Source organism: Ambystoma mexicanum, chromosome 1p (genome assembly GCF_040938575.1).
Source record: "Ambystoma mexicanum isolate Mex_15411 chromosome 1p, UKY_AmexF1_1, whole genome shotgun sequence".
NCBI lineage: Eukaryota > Metazoa > Chordata > Amphibia > Caudata > Ambystomatidae > Ambystoma > Ambystoma mexicanum.
In genome coordinates this window covers 1,020,098,289-1,020,114,807 of record NC_090921.1, presented here as the reverse complement: position 1 = coordinate 1,020,114,807, position 16,519 = coordinate 1,020,098,289, and the positions used below count along the sequence as shown (strand labels likewise).

The 16,519-nt window shown below is 47.6% G+C and overlaps 1 protein-coding gene across 3 annotated transcripts in view; it reads right to left on the bottom strand.

Moving 5' to 3' along the window:
* Window positions 1–16,519, bottom strand: part of EDC4 (enhancer of mRNA decapping 4) — a 2,544,921-nt gene that overhangs the window by 2,415,612 nt on the left and 112,790 nt on the right. The window lies entirely within an intron of this gene.

Here is a 16,519-nt window from a genome sequence, read left to right as displayed (position 1 = left end):
GTGCGCTCCCCACACCTCCAGGGAGGCATCCGTCACCTGGTGGGCGGGGGTCTGAAAATCTGTTCCTGCCGCCAGATGAGCGCGGGTGCCCCACCACCGGATCGCTCGATGGAGGGTCTCGTTGAGAGGGATCCTGTCTTCGAAGCTGCCCGTTGCTTGTATCCAGCGGGCATCGAGGAACTCCTGTAGAGGGCGCATCCGAAGCCTGCACAGGCACAAGATATATGCAAGAGGACATCATCCCGAGGAGCGACTTGATGGACCTCACCTTGGCCACGTCCGTCGCCAGCAGACGCTGCACCTTGCCTAGGATGGCCTTTGTCCTTTCCTCCGACGGTGAGGCTAGACCCACCACTGTCTAGCTTGGCTCCTAGAAACAGTGCGACTTGTGAGGGGACCAGGTGGGACTTGGGGAAGTTGATGGGGAACCCCAGGTCTGTGAGTAGCTGGACCGTCTTTGCTGTGTGTTCCACGGCGAGCTCCCTTGTCCTTGCGCGGATGAGCCAATCGTCCAGGTAGGGGTAGACGTGGATCCCCTGTAGGCGCAGCCGCGCCGCCACTGGAGCAAGGCACTTAGTGAAAACCCTGGGTGCCGATTTCAGTCCGAACGGGAGGGCCTTGAACTGGTAGTGCCGTCCTTGGACCACGAACCTGAGGAACTTTCGGTGTCCTTGTAAAATGGGGATGTGAAAGTATGCATCCTCCAAATCCAACGACGACACGAAATCGCCCTTCTCCAGCTGTCCCAGCACGTGCTGGAGGGTGACCATCCGGAACTTCTGTGCCTTGATGTACTTGTTCAGTCGTCGCAGGTCCAGGATGGGTCGCCATCCTCCCGTCTTCTTTTTCACAAGGAAGTACCTGGAGTATATTCCGGAGCCCCGGAGCCTCTTCTGGACGAGCTCGATGGCACCTTTTTTGAGCATCGCCCTTACCGCCAATAGCAGTTGAGGGACGCGATTGTCTTTCCTGACCACGGGTGGAATGCGGAGGCACTTTCTTAGAAATTCGAGGGCGTGCCCCTGGGCCAGGGTGTCCAGCACCCAACGGTCGGTGGAGATGGACTCCCACACGCTGACGAACTTCGCCAGCCGGCCTCCCACCAGGGTGCTTCGGTGGGGGCCCGACACCATGGTCGGTTCAATCTTGCTTGGAGGACGCCTTGTCCTCCCTGGCGACGACCGCGGGGTCCACCCGACTTGCCTCGTCCTCTATAGGCTTCCTGCGACGAGGAGCGGGCCGCTTGGCGGTATGTAGAGGAGCCACCGCCAAATCCCTTAGAGGCACCCTGCTTGCCTCCGGTGCTCCGAAAGGACGGCCTTCGTTGCCGGAGAACGCCTAGGGCCTTAGCTATCTCTGTGTCCGCCTTGATGGCTTGGAGGGACTCATCCACTGTTTTCCCCAAACAGATTGTTCCCGTCGAACGGCATGTCCAAAACCTTGGCTTGTACGTCCTGGCGGAAATCCGTCGCCTTGAGCCACCCTCGTCGTCTAAGGCAAACGCTGTTGCCTAGCTGGCGGAAACCTGTGTCGGCAATGTCCGTTGCCACCGTTATGGCGTGGTCTGACGCCACTTCGCCTTCTTGCAAGATCTCCAGGGCCTCGGCCCTCTTGTCGTCCAGTAGGCAGTCCAACAGGGGGGAGATCTTGTACCATAACTCCCTGTCGTAGCGGGCCACGATCGTGAGGGCGTTGGTCGCTTTAATCGTTGTTGCCGCCGAGATAACTCGTCGTCCCATTGCGTCCAGCTTCTTTCCTTCGCCGTCCGGCGGGGAAGTTGACGTTGAGGCCGATGCCCCCCCGCTTTCTTCTTGGCCGCTGCTGAGACGACCGAGTCAGGGGTCGGTTGCGCCCTAAGGCACAAAGGGGCCGCGTCGGGGACCCAGTACTTCTTCTCGTACCGATCCCTCTTGGCAGGCGTCATAGACGGGTTCTTGAGAAGGGTGAGACCCTCGTCCCAGATTTCATCCAGCAGAGGCACGGCGAGGACTGTTTTCCTCTTGGCCTTGCGCCGTTGGTAAAGGAAACCTTCCTTCTCTTCGGGGCAGAGCTGAAAAAGCTTGGATGCCCTGGCGATCATTGCATGGAAAGATCCAATCTCGTCGGGCGGGGAGGCCCGTGCTGGGGGCGATGGGAGCTCTGTCCCGTCGTCGGTACCCGTTGTGGCCGTGTCCATTCCCGTGTCATCCCCAGGGACGGGGGACGTGAGCAAAGGTTGAGTAGGCCGCAAGGGCTGAAAAGGCAGGGCTGGATGAATCCGTCTTCTCTTGTTTGGGGGGCTTCCCGCCGGACCTGGGTCTGGCTCCTCCGTCGGTGGTAAGGGCAATCTTGTCCTTATCTCCGAACATAAGGATTGTATTGCCAACAAAATGGCCGCTGAGTTGTCCTGCGGCTCCGGAAGCGACGGGTGACTAGGACCCTCAGCGGTGCCGCCCTCGCTCTAGTCATCACCTTCGTCGGGATCCCTCTAGTGGGAACGGGCCTCTTCGATGCCCTCGTCGCGGCCCTCTAAGACTTCCACCAGCTCCTCCTCGGATGCTGTGTCCGTGTCCACAATGGCCACCGCCCCCCCCTCTTTTTCCACCAGGGTCTTCATGGGGGTCTTCGACGGGTCTGAAAGAGGCTTCCCTCCGCGGAGGCAGGGAGACTCTGGGCCCCGAGGTCGCCTCCACTGGTGTAGCCTCCACAGGCTGCGCCATGGCTGCAGAGACTTCCTCGATCGAGGCCTTGGCTGGGTGAATCAAGGCCTTTACCACCTTATATGGGCCTGTGGCCTTCCCCTGGGGGGGGGGGGGTCACCGCCTCGCTCCCCCTCGGCCAGATACTTCAAGCTCGACCGGGGCCTCTCCAGAAGCTTCGCCGGGTTCTCGGCCTTCCTCTTCCCTCAGCCAGAGCGTTGGCTCGTGGTTGATGGCGCTGGAGAGGATGCACCCTGCCTGACAGCTGAGGAGCCTGACCGTATGGCGCTCCCGGTGCCCGCGGAATCGCGGTGCTTTGCCTTCTGTTGGGCCCCCGTCGCCGGGGCACCCTCACAGGACTTAGAAGACCGCTCAGACTTCTTCTCACCTGACAGGCTCCTTCCTTCCAGCCAGTTGGAGAGACGAAGGTGTCGGTCCTTGATGGTCCGTTACGACATGTTCCTGCAAAACGCACAGTCCTTCTCCACGTGCGTTTTGTCCTCATGAAGGCAGTAGAGACATTTCGAGTGCTCGTCCTCCTTGAACACATTCTGCAGCTGGCATCCAGGGCAAACCCTGGACAGCTTTACGGGCGTCGAGCTTCCTTTCTCCTCGGCCATGTTCGGGTAGGCCGCAGAAACTCCTGGACTCCTCCAAGAAGCGTAACTCGACAAAATCTTCACCCTTGAGGGGCGTAGAAAAATCCAACACGGATCCCAGTTAATCGGATGTAGAGACGGTGGAGCTTGAGGCTCTATTTGACAGAAAAATGAGAAATTCTCTTTGAAAAAAGCGCGAAAACGCAGCAAAAGCTCGAGAGCTAAACACGAGGACTCCCAACACTTAAGCGTGCGGTAAAAATCTGAGGATGGCTGCCAGAGGCGGGGCTTAGGGAGAGGGCAGTCATTGGCTGGGGGCAGTATGACCCAGAGACCAGTGATTGGTTACTACTGAGAAAGACAGATCAGAAACAAAACTGATACCGATTTTTCCTTTACCGAGGTTTCCCGGCCTGACGACAGGGAATATTCATGAGCATGTGAATCCATGCCAGACCCCATGCTGGAGAAATGAAGTCTTTAGCAGCCTTATGCAAGATGTGTAGGGCATTTTGTTTACATTACAGTCTCATTTAAAATGAGCTCCTCAAGCGTTCAGTGGTCGGGAATCAAAAGCAAAATTACCTTCAGTTTTGTGGCGTTTTTAACATCACCTCTTCTATATGTATTAATAAGAACATTCACCAATGATGGAGCAACTAACTCACAGACCCAACATATGGACATAATGAGAATCACAAATGGCCCTTGACAAATGACTCGAATGTCTCCAAACCTAGCAGGCTTCAACATGGGCGTGGTCTCATTTTGGAGTAGTAACTTTTTTAAACCCTTTACAAAGCCTCAAATGCCCCAGCCCAAGTGAATTTACTACCATTAAACCATGTGTTGTGATTTGAAGTATGCTGCCAGTTGAAAGAAAACCATTTCTTATCTAGAAGTTAATAAATGAGCTAGAATGTCCCCCTCTGAACAACTTATTTCTTAAAAAATAGAATCCGCCTTAGCCCTTCCAAAGTCATGTACAGAGAAAGAAAAAGGAGGGGCAGAGTGGTGAAAGGCATACGTCAGAGCTAGATGTCAGGCATTACATTTGCCTCTCAAAAGGTGATTCATTGCATTGGAGCTTTTTTTCCATGGTGTTTGATTTTGTTCTACGCCTCTAAACCATTTGTTGAAAAATTGTTTTCCAAAAGAGAATCTGAAGGTCAACCTTCTCAAGGTCAGCGTTCATTATTTATAATGACAGTCATAGCAGTTGCTTCTTTTTGCTAGTAAACCACTTTTGCAACTTTCTATATTAAATTGATCCCTTCTAATTTGTTGCTTTTTTATAGGGGGAAAATACCCATTTGGCCCCCTTTCTGTCCACACCTCGCATTCCCCCCTTACTTACCTCAATATATTCAACAGTTTTGCCCCCTTTTCTACAATATCCATTAAAAAAAGAAATTTAATTTGTAGAGCTGCTACTCAGTTGCAAAAATATGGAGTGCCTTAAATAAAATTTAACAACCAATTTGATGACCTCCTTTTCTATAGAAACCTTTGTGAGGAGACTATGGCAATGCACTGCATTCATTATGTGTGCCTCAAGGCAGCATGGTTAAATAAGAACTGTAAACATGATTACATAATGGTTTATTCCACTGACCAGATGGTTAATTTGACCATTTTAGATTGTACTTCTGCCAGCATACGTGGTTATACAATTAACACTCGGATGCAGTCTGGAATGAACCAATGCATCGTCTGTAAAAATTCATCTGCGATTAGGCTAAATAACCAAGTATGCGAATACTACTTGGCAAAAGGTCCAATCTGCTGATTTACATCACTGGAAGTGTCAATATTTTATATCTTTCGGGGTCTGACATATGTCCGGGGCACGGCTTGGGACCTAATGGACATTAATGCCACTACTGTGTCCCTTCTTACTTCCGCTAACATCTCCTCTCATCCCTTCAATTCCCTCCTATTCCTTTGTCCCTCTCCACTCCCTCCTCACCTCAGCAATAATGTAAATTGTTCCTTATACTGTTTGAGTTGTGATTCAATTAACATCTTATGCTTGTTGTATTTCTTCTAATTCTTATGTAAAGCACTTTGGATTAAAGTGCTATATAAATTCAATAAAATACAAATACAAAATATGGCACTACAATTACCCCAACACTCCTGGAGGAGATTATGAAGCATCTAGGAAAGGGGGTGGGGAGGCTAGGTCTCCCAGATTTGAAAAGGCATGCCCCTTGGACAAATAGAATCTCGATCGCCATCATTTTGTTTCGGCTAGCCATGTGGAAGGTTGGAAGTGGGCTCATTGGTGAGACCAGGTTAGATGGCTGAGGTTCAACAGGATAGTGGTGTTTGAGACATCAGTCATTCACTTTTCCCTACCTGACCTTCTCTCACAACGTCTCTACGATCATTGGTACTGTCCTATCACACTAGCACTATGCTAATGCCTGGGGGCACCCGCATCAAAATAAACAAAATTGAAACTAATACAAACCACTGCAGCAATGCTTCTCCATTGCCCTAGGCCCCAGAGAACACATCACGCCCGCCCTTAGTGTCCTTCACTGGCTGCCTATAAGGTGACGATCCACCTTCAAGGCCATGTGCATCACCCACCGAGCTCTCCACAACAGATGACCAGAAATTCTGCAACAAACGTATTCGCTACAGGCCCACCAGAAACCTGAGATCAGCCGCAGCGCACATCATCCCATTGGCAGAATCGAGCAGAATAGGGGGCTCATCTTCCTCAGTCCAAGCACCCACCATCTGGAACTCAATACCACATTCCATCTGCCACCTAGAGGATCACCTTGCCTTCTTCAGGAAGGATCTCAAACCATGGCTTTTCTCCTTGGTATCCTGATAGAATTGGTCCATCCTCTGGTTGAACTATTACCCACACCTGACAGGAATAGGGGGGCACCTGATGAGTTGACAAGGTTGAACCTGGGCACCCACGGAAACCATTTCAGTCAGCCCTTATGAGAATCCCTGCAAGGCATCGCTCCAACTAGTTCCCTACCTTGCTATTTGCGCTACCATCGCACCATCATCTCCAACATATTAAAACTCTGAATCTTTAGCGTTTGGGTGGGGTTAAGAATCGAGGCTATTCATCCCTTCTCCCGAATGGGGGAGATTCCCCCTACTCGCTTTGAGGCTAATGAGGCGAGCCTGCTCTGCAAGAGCCTTCCTAGAGGTATGGGAAAGTGGGACCTCAATGGGCGAGACAACCCCCTCAGGGGACAACGACCCCCACACTGAGAAGGAATTCCATAAACCCAATACCATATCTGCATACATGGGATTGCCTGCGATGAAGATCCAGCTGTGATCCTTATGTTTGGCTTCAGGCCTTGTGGGAACGAAACAGTCATATCAAGAAAGAAAAGATGTCTCTTTAAAAGGAGACATGCATATAACCGGGACGAGTAACCTTTCTGAGGAGAGAAAGTAGTGGAGGAGAAGACCACTTACGCGACTTGGAATTGTGGAGACGGGGAGCACAGCTAAGTCGTGAAGCATGCAACTTTTGGAAAGGCGGGGATTGCCAGAGATGCCAGAGAGCTGACTTATCCTGAAACAGGAGAAATGTTGCCCGAACAGGGACTTAAGAACTGTGCAGGGTGGTGGCGTGACCACAGGTGCTTTGTGGTGGGCAAGACACCCAATGAACGACACAGAGACCCCACACAGAAGTGAATCCTGTTAGTTACCTGCAGTGTGCGTACGTAGCCGACACCCAAAATCAAAGGAGCCAATAACGCTATGCCGGCAAAGTCAGGCACCGAGAAAAGCAGACCAGCAGTCGAATACCTGAGTGTGTGACGCATCCCTCGAGGTTCCCCTGTGTCGAAAGAAGTACCAGGAAGAACGGGGGAGGCGTTAAGCCTGGAGGATAATCTGAGTTGGCCTGAGGATACTCTGCCGCACCTACTAGACATTGACCAATTTGCCATGCTTTCGGGTATCAAAGTACACTGCGAGAAATCCTGTCTGTTCCCGCTAGAGGGACTCGGGGGTCTCTGTCAGGAACAACTCCCACACCTGGACATGTAATGGGTGACTGACACCTTTCGCTATCTAGGTATCAATGTGTGGCTTAACCCCGAGAATATGCACAAACACCACAATAAGGGCTCTAGAAGGGGTGAGGAATTCTATGGGGTTTTGGAAAGACTTCCCTTGGGCGTGACAGACTCACTCCTAAAGATGGTGGTACTCCCTTGCCTCCTATATTACTTCATTAATATACCATACCTGGGGCGTTCAACAGTTAGACATGGACAGAAAATTCCTGTGGAAGCGGGCAGGACGGTTGGGGGGGGGGGGGGTCAGAATTTGTGGTGTCTTGGTTGGGTGACTAGGCTTTGCAAGACACTGCGCTGCTGCAACCAATGCTGACGAGATTTCTTGAAAGGAATCCTATGGGTGGGGGAACCTCATCTAACCAGACCCTCTGGATTATTGAAATTGGGCAGGGACATTTGGCAGAGAGCATGGAAATCCTCTGGGAGTCTCAAACCCGTGCTCTGTGAACGTCCCTTCGGCAGGAGGTATTGGAGAACAACAGGGTGCGGTGGGACAGTATAGGAAGCACTGGGAAAGCAAGAGAATAGCCACTGTGGGTGATCTAATACGGGATGACAAAATAATCGACTTTCATACCCTGGTCAGCGAACATGGCATACATTAAGGCCAGTTGCTATTGTACTTGCGAATGGCCCAAAGGATCGGAGGGAAAAGGCTAAACGCAAAAGTGGAGATCGTAACAAATGAAACACTGGACACCATGTATGATGTGTCCGAAAGTGGGCACGTGGTCTCTAGACTGTATGACTTATTCCTGAATAACCTAGGCGCAACAGAGTTGAAAGCACAAGGAAAATGGGAAGCAGATGTAGGGAGGGAGTTCACAGACAGACAGTGGAGCAGGGTGCTGTTGTACATCAAGCAAGTCTCCAGAAACGCCAGATTATAACTGACTCAACTATATGTAACACACAGGGTGCATAGGATACCACACAGGCTATCATTCATAATGAGGGATGGAGGACAGATTTGCCCAAGGTGCACGAGGGAAGGATCAGACATGATGCACCTGCTTTGATGTGCCCAAAGATTCAGATGTTTGGGGGGGAAGTGATGGAGAGAGTAACAAAGGGGGGGGTGGGCATTAAGATGCACTTGTGGCCCCCTCCATATTGCCTGCGGTGACTGTTCCCAAGGGGTGGAAAACGAGGGGCTCATTTCTCTAAAATGAAATATCTGGTCTTCATGCTGGCAAAACGCAGAATAGCAATGGCCTGGAAAGCAACAGTTGTCCCGAGACTTGAGGCCTGGTGGGCAGACTTGAAGCGATGGTCAAACTGCAGTGTGGCAAAGAGCACAAGAGAAGGATGAATGAGAGGAGTGGTGGGGTAGAGCCTGGAATACATGGTCCAAAGCATGTGTGCCCCTGATGAAGCGGAGCCTAGTTGACGAAGCATAGTAAGAGGGAGTGATTAAGGGGCAGACCCCTGGAAGCCGGACACTGAGCACATGGTAAGTAAACGAGAACAGGGAGGTTAATAAAGGGTAATCAAGCCCAGCAGGAAGAGGGTACAGGGGTGAAGGGTAACAAGCCCACTGAAGTCTTGAATTGATGTATGCCTACACGACTAATGACATAACTGAACCCATCTATTTATTTTTGTTTGTTGTTGGTTAATAAAAATGTTTTAAAACAAATATTTCACCTTCTGGCTCCCCCATTTAACGATCATGCACGTCAACACATCCTACCACATTCCAGCACAATGCATCAGTGAGAACATCAAGCTCCCCGCTAATATATTCCACCTCAAAATGCAAGCTTTGCATGCCGGTTATCCATCAAAAATACTCTTCAATATTCCTTCGTCGTTTTCTGTTGAATATTGCCACCAGAGGTTCATGATCTATCCCTACAACACTTGATTTGTCCACTCCCCAAACGCATGCCAAAGCTTCTTTCTCCACTACTGAATACCTATTCTCCGCGTCCTTCAATCTGTGCGATGCAAAATCTATCGTGTGCATCTCTTGTCCCTCCGGTTGCATCAAAACACACCAGAGTCCATTCTTGCTGGCATCAGTATATAAATACACTGTACACTCATCTTCCATCAAGCCTTTCCTTATATCTCGGAACTCAAATTCACACTGGGATTGGCTGCTAACCTTAGATCAAAATAAACAATACACCCTCTTTAATGAATATTCCTTAAGACCTCGAAAGTTGGGCAATTGCCCCCTTTATCTTAAACTATGTCCTTGTAACAAAGCTAGAAATATTTTCATGAGATTTAAATTCAACCAGTTTCCAACGTATGCAGAAATGGGTACATATAAGAGATCGAAATTTGACTCTAAATTGTCGCTATTGTAATTCGATCCAGAAAGAGACTATAAAACATCTATTGGTCTATTGTCCATATTTCGAACAACTTAGAATTACTACATTGGGCGAATACGCTCCTAGTCTGACTCTCATTGCAAGGATCTCCTTCTGGGAACGTTGCATGCAGGGCGACAGCATGCGAATGGTCCTTGCTCTAACCAGACTATTATATAAAAGAAATGAACAACTGGAAATTAAAAACTTCATTTTTGGCTAATTTATGCTGCTATGAAACTATCTGGACTTCCATGATTATCGCACTTAATGTTACATCCATATAATGTGAAATTACATGGCATTAATGAAGCCTACGAAATATATCTAATGCGTTGGTCTCGTAATGAAACAAATGTATTTCTATCACGAAAACAAGGTACATGGACAAACTGACTATATCCAGGTACTTATGATGCTTTTATTTGTAGATAGTTATATGACTTATGAGTCGTATATTTTAAGGTAGACTAAAAAAAAAATAATGTTCTTCTTCCTTGTATTTGTACGTAAATGTAAAAAAGTGATCATTTTTGTCTAAATTGTGTGAAAAACCTGAATTGTGATAGTGTTGTGAAAAGTTTATTATAAAATGTAAACTAAAAACAACTTTTAAATAAAAAATAAATAAATAAATCACTTCTCATCCCATGCAAACCTAACTTTTTTTGGTGAAAAACCTCAGTTTTCTCTGCCAAATTCTTCACAAATTTCCCATAGTATTCTATTAGCCCCAATAATGAAGACACTTCACTCTTACTACCAGGGGCCACCTTCATCATCTCCTCCACAGTATCTAACTTGGGCTTTATACCATGTTCAGATAACGCATGCCCTAAATATTGCATCTTCCTCCTCCTGAAGTTGCACTTCTCTAGGGATCTAGTCATACCTGCTTCACCTAATATCCTTAAAGCATTCCTTAGCCTCATGTTCTTTCCGATATCTTCCCCCACATCAAAATAGCATTCAGATCGCATTGTATGCCACTTGCTCCACCAAACAACTTATTCATAACACTTTGAAAGACGCTCGAAGCGGAGATTAATCCAAAAGGCAGCCTCTTGCAGCTATACAAGCCGAACATGGTTATCAACGTTTTTACATCCACAGATGTTGCATGCAATCAAACTTTATTGTATGCCACTCTTAAGTCTATTATGGAAAACATACCAGAAATGTCTGCAAGCAACTCATTGATCTCATTGATCATAAGCAATGAATACCGACCTGGAATCACGCTCTTAGTGAGTGCCCTCAAATCAATACACGGTCTCACTCCACCACTGGGATTACGCACCACAATTGGACTAATCCATTCCGCTGCTTCAAGTTCCTCTGTAATCCCTTCCTTCATTAGACGCTTGGGGACACCCTCCAGCTCTGATCTCAAAGCTAACAGCATCGTTCTCGCTTTAGCCCTTACCAGCAAAGTACCTGCCTTTAATTTGATGCAGTGTACGAAACCCTTCATACATCCTATTTTTTCTTTAAAAACACCAGGGTAACATTCTCTTATCTCTTGGGCCGGTCACTTCTTCCCTTCTTCCTCTACCACTAATACCAGGGCCGGATGATCCGGATCTAATTAAATACCTAAAACTGCCTGTGTGCCCCATGATCGCAAATGTCCTCCTTGGCTCATGACGCTCAGCAGTCCAGCTTTCTCGTGCCCCTTGAACTAAATCCTGCCTCAAATTCCCCTACAATGTCTATGGGAACCTCCACCTATGTATGTGCCCCCACAGTGGTCTTCTGCAGATCACAACATCCATACTTGTTCCTCCACGTACCCACATTCAATAAGGTATAATCCGCCCTGCTGTCAATTAACAACCTGAGCCGTACAGATTCCACCTCAAGCACAGCATGTGGTTTAACGAGTCTCAGTCCTGCATCCACTGCATTTACCATACATATAACTCATCTTCTCAATCATAGGTCATCCCACTTAAAGATGTGGCGTCCCTAACACACTTCACAGTTCCATATTTTATCCATTGCTTATAACATCTCGCTAAATGTCATTTTCTTCCACACTCCTGACTGTCGATATATTGTGCAAACATTCCTTTGGCATGGCTAAATGTTCAAGACTACCACAAAGAAAACACTTCTTGACACCATTTCTCCCTTCGTTCCTTGCCTACAAATTTAACTTCTTCTTGACTTGCACTTAAGTTTTACCCTTTGTCTTCCCCGTCCTTAGTTTCTACACTTCGCTCAACTTAATTGGTACCATCCACAGGAGCTTTCTCAGACACCACCCCCAGTTCTTTTATACAGGTCTTGGTGTGTTCGACAATCTTTGCCACTTCAATGCCTCTATCCAGGCTGATATGTCTCCTCTCTCCACAAAGCATCACAAACTTTATTGATTACTACACTCCATAAGCTGGTACCATAGATGCTCTTCTCTGCAGTTTTTGAACCCACATTTATTAGCCAAGCCACGCAAGGATGCGATAAATTACGCAATCAACTCATTGTTCTTTTGTTCCCTTGTGGCAAAATGATAACGTGCCAGGATCTTGTTCTCCTTGATGAATAAATGTTTATCCAATTTAAGTACACTTTTCTCGAACAAAAACAAAACCCTTTTTCTCACTATTGGTTAGTTCTGGTCCTCTCCTGAACACAGACTGACCTTCATAACCAAGACAGTAATACAAAAATGAATCTTTCCAATCCGCTGCTAAAGTCTAAGGTACCTACCACTTAAGTATCATAAAAAGCCCTCCTTCTAATACTGCCATCTAACCAATGGCTACACGGGCACATGCAGAAAGAATGTCAATACTACTACGTGGTCATGCACTTTGTAATTCAATTCATGCCTAACTTCGACAGGAAGAGCCCAGCTGTGACTGGTAGCAGGCCTCAACGACGATAAGACAGAACTGCTTATCGTAGGCTCCCAGGCTCGCCTCAACAAACTATACCAAAAGGTATCAATCCTTTACCATTGACTGCAACATCATAAAAGTCTCCAAAGAGGTCAAAACACTAGGTGTGTACCTCGACTCCACCTTGTCACTAAAAACACAAATAAACTCCACCATCTCAGCCACCACCTACACCAATAAATTGATCAATGCCGTAGGCCTTTTCTCTCCACCTCTAGTTGCCTCACCTTATCAAGAGCGTTGATATTGTCTAAATTAGACTATTGCAACACACTTTACCTAGGCACTACCACAAAAAACTTGAACAGGCTCCAGATCCTGCAAAATAATGCACTAAGATGTGCCCTTAACCTCCCGCACAAGGCTCACATATCCACGGCCAGCAAAGTTGTCCACTGGCTCCCGATCCGCGACAGAATCAAGCTAATAACTCTGGTCATCACCCATAAGTGCCTGTCACGCACCGCCCCTCGCTACCTCTCAGACAAATTCGCTAGACATTGCTCCACTAGACCCACCAGAACACCTTACTTGCACCAACTAAAGATCCCCAACTATAACCTAAAAACGGCAGGAGGTTCAAGCTTCCCAGTGCTCGCAGCACAATGCTGGAATAACCTCCCTCTTGCAATTAGATCGGAAGCCGCATTCTGGCCATTCAGAGCCATGGTGAAATCATGGTTACTAGCCTAAACATCCAATTTCTCAATGACAGGTTCGGCCAGCCACCATTCGCCACCATGTAGTAATGTTCACCCTGGCTTTATCCGATTCAGGACCACCCTGTAACCCGGTCCTCACTCTCCACTGTAACACTCTTGTACACTGTTCTCTGTATACTTTATTCTTGCATGTAACTACTCAGAGCCTGGACTAATGTATGCTCTGACTGGTGTATTAAGGTGTTTGTGTAACGATATGTAAATCTGCTGTGCACATGATTATGCGCCCAGCTACCCGAGGGTTCGGACGCGCTTTATAAATAAACTAACTAAACTAAACCAGGCGTGGAGTCCTTGACGAGTATGCAGTAATGATTCCCTGCACGCACTCGTGCAGAAACCCTCTGCTTAGCGTCTCCATTGGAGTAAGCTCACGCTATGCCAGCACACCTGCTATGCAGGGCCCGTAGGGGCTGACTCATACTGTGCTGGCCCATCTGCTACATTGGGGCCAGACGAGCCGCATACCGTGGTCCACAAACAAAAATGAGACCATCACTGCTGCCAAAGAACTCACTGGTGCCCTTCCTCCGCCGAGAGCCGCAAGGTCACAGGTACAGGCAACGGCGATTGGCCGGGGCCGCTGTCCGGCGTCAGGCTCCATAAATACATTCACCTCATCGCCAGCATTGGGTGGTGCTTTAAGAACACGCCACAGTCCGGGTAGATTCAAACAGCAATACTTTATTTCCAAGTCATATCTTTACAGCAGCAACGCCTCCAACAGCCTCCCTCTCTTCGCACACTCCTTTTCAAATCTGCACTCCTCTACATTCCACATACCCTCTTCCTTTCAGTTTCAAAATCCTAGGCTGCTGCTTACATTCTCTGTACATACAACAGAAGAGAACCATGAAGGCCCCACACAGAGACTCAGACCGGTGAATGCTGTGGTGAAGTAAGAAAACCTTAGGAGCGAGAGAGACCAAGATTCCCTATACGCCAACGGGCGCCAACGAGCGCTATGTTCTCAGCGCCGCGGAAAAGAGAATATAAGTGACAGGAGTGGGAGCTCCAACTCGGCAGACCCCTAAGTCTTTCACAGCGCCAGCCCCAAGACTCTGGAGGAGTCAGGGCTGGCCATCTAGGCAGAGCCTTGACAGTGCGGTGGCAGCGCAAACAGACTGCATTTACCTTGCAAGAAAAACCCTTTTCTCTTCCAATATGGACATGAACAATATGCAGTGCAGGCTGCCATTCCAGACACATGGCAGGCTGGCGTGGAGAAAAGGAGGGTGGCTTAACTCGAAATGTATAAAACTTTCAGTAATGCTTATCCCTAACGGACGAGGGAGCCAAGGCCAGGGAACCAATCCTGAAGTAGGGCAGGGGTTGGTAGAAGACCAAGAGACCAGCAGGAGGAAGGATGGTGGAGTTTACTGTGGAGGCGATAGTTGGAGCAGGTGAGGCATTAGTTAGTGAGTGCAAGTGGTACTGTGTTATGAGTGTGCGTGAGAGAGTGACAAATGTGCTTAGGAAAGGGAATGAAGGGACTGGTTGTAGTGCTTGGGTGAACGCAAGAAGGATGTTAGAGTAGAAGGTTGAGAATTATTAGTAGTAGTGGAGAGGAGGGAGCAGTAGTGGGGAGGAAGGATCATTAACATCCAAGGGTGTAGGTGAGGTTTAGAAGAAGTGAAATACATTGGAGGGACAGAGGTTGCAGGAAGTAGCACAAGAGCAGAGGGATGGAGTTGAAGGGAAGAGTAGGAGACTAGTGCGAACAGAGAGTAGGGAGAGGAGTAGGTGGGCCTGATAGTAAGGAGACTGAGTGAGGCAGAGTGTCTGTAAAGCCTGTCCAAATACCCCTATAGATTTACTAACCACTGGCTAGAGTAGGGATAGTTTAGGAAGTCCCTGAGGGATTTCCGACAGATGGCTGTCTGCCTTTACATCCTGAACTCAAGCAGAATATCGAGTCTAGGCAGTATGGGTCAATAACAGATCTACTAAACAGGGGTTCAGAGACGCTTGGGTTAGGGAGAACTATGGAACGCCATAGGGCCATTGAAATGTTAATAATCCTGTAACTGTCTCAGAGCCTCAGTAATTCTTGAGCCGTCTGACACTCGGAAAAGATATTAAAACCATGACTGAACCAAGGTTGTGTATCTTAGAGGAAGAAAATCAAAGTGACTAGTGCTATACTGTCCGGCACCTAATACAGAATAAAAACACAATAGAAAAGATGTGTGCAGAAACTCTGAAGGTTTCCTGCTTAAAAGCACTGCCAATCTCCTACACAGCGAGTACATTATTGCAACACGTGCCTCCTAACAACACCCAAAAATGTGATCTTTTAGAGAACCTCATCATTTTGAGCAAAAAAAGCTCTGTTATGGATCATTATCCGAAGAAGAGACTGACAGGTAGACGGAGCTGAATGCAGCGTTAGGCATTGTGCAATTTTTCTTTCTATTATCACGTTTACAAATAATGTCACTTTCAAAACTTTTCTGCAGGAGTTGCTATCCATTTAGCTCAACAGAAAGATAGGTTGGCTAATACAACGAAGCAAGACCTGGAGGGTTGTATTTATTCTGCAACCTCAACATGAATATCTGCAAGAGCCAAGTACACAAGGATAGAATTGGACAGCTAAAAAAGACCGTAATGATGGTAAGAATTCAGCTGTTAAAGATGCGTTTGGATTTTGTTTTGTATTCACAGTCATGCTGGATACCATATGGCCAGAAATGTTATCTCCCAAGAAGCGATGACCTAATTAACCTAACAGCAAACACTGAAATCTGTCCTTTGTTAACCTTCATTGTGCGATACTATGCTGTCAGAAACTGCTCCTCCCAGGATGCAATGTGCTAAACTACTGGAAAATTTTAAACTGTAATTTAAATGTTTCAATAGTTAAGATCCTGCATACATATGGCACCAAAACCTTCACCAAGCACTGTGCTGGGCTTCTTAAAGCCCGCGTTGAAATCTCTGCCAATGAATTCCTAGCTAACACAGTACCCACTCAGAAACGGGATAGAGGTGAGCATTCTTAACTCCATACAGTTAATGGTTATTAAGAAAAAGGACTCTCTAAAAGCACAATAAATATTAACTCAGCACATATCAGATTGTAACAGTAGATAAAGCTAGATCCCTTGGCTTTGTCAATGTTGGTTTTTAATCTCACACACAAACGTGCAGATCTATGTTGAGGATGAACAACACGGCACATTCACTTTTAAATTAGAACTACACAAAACAA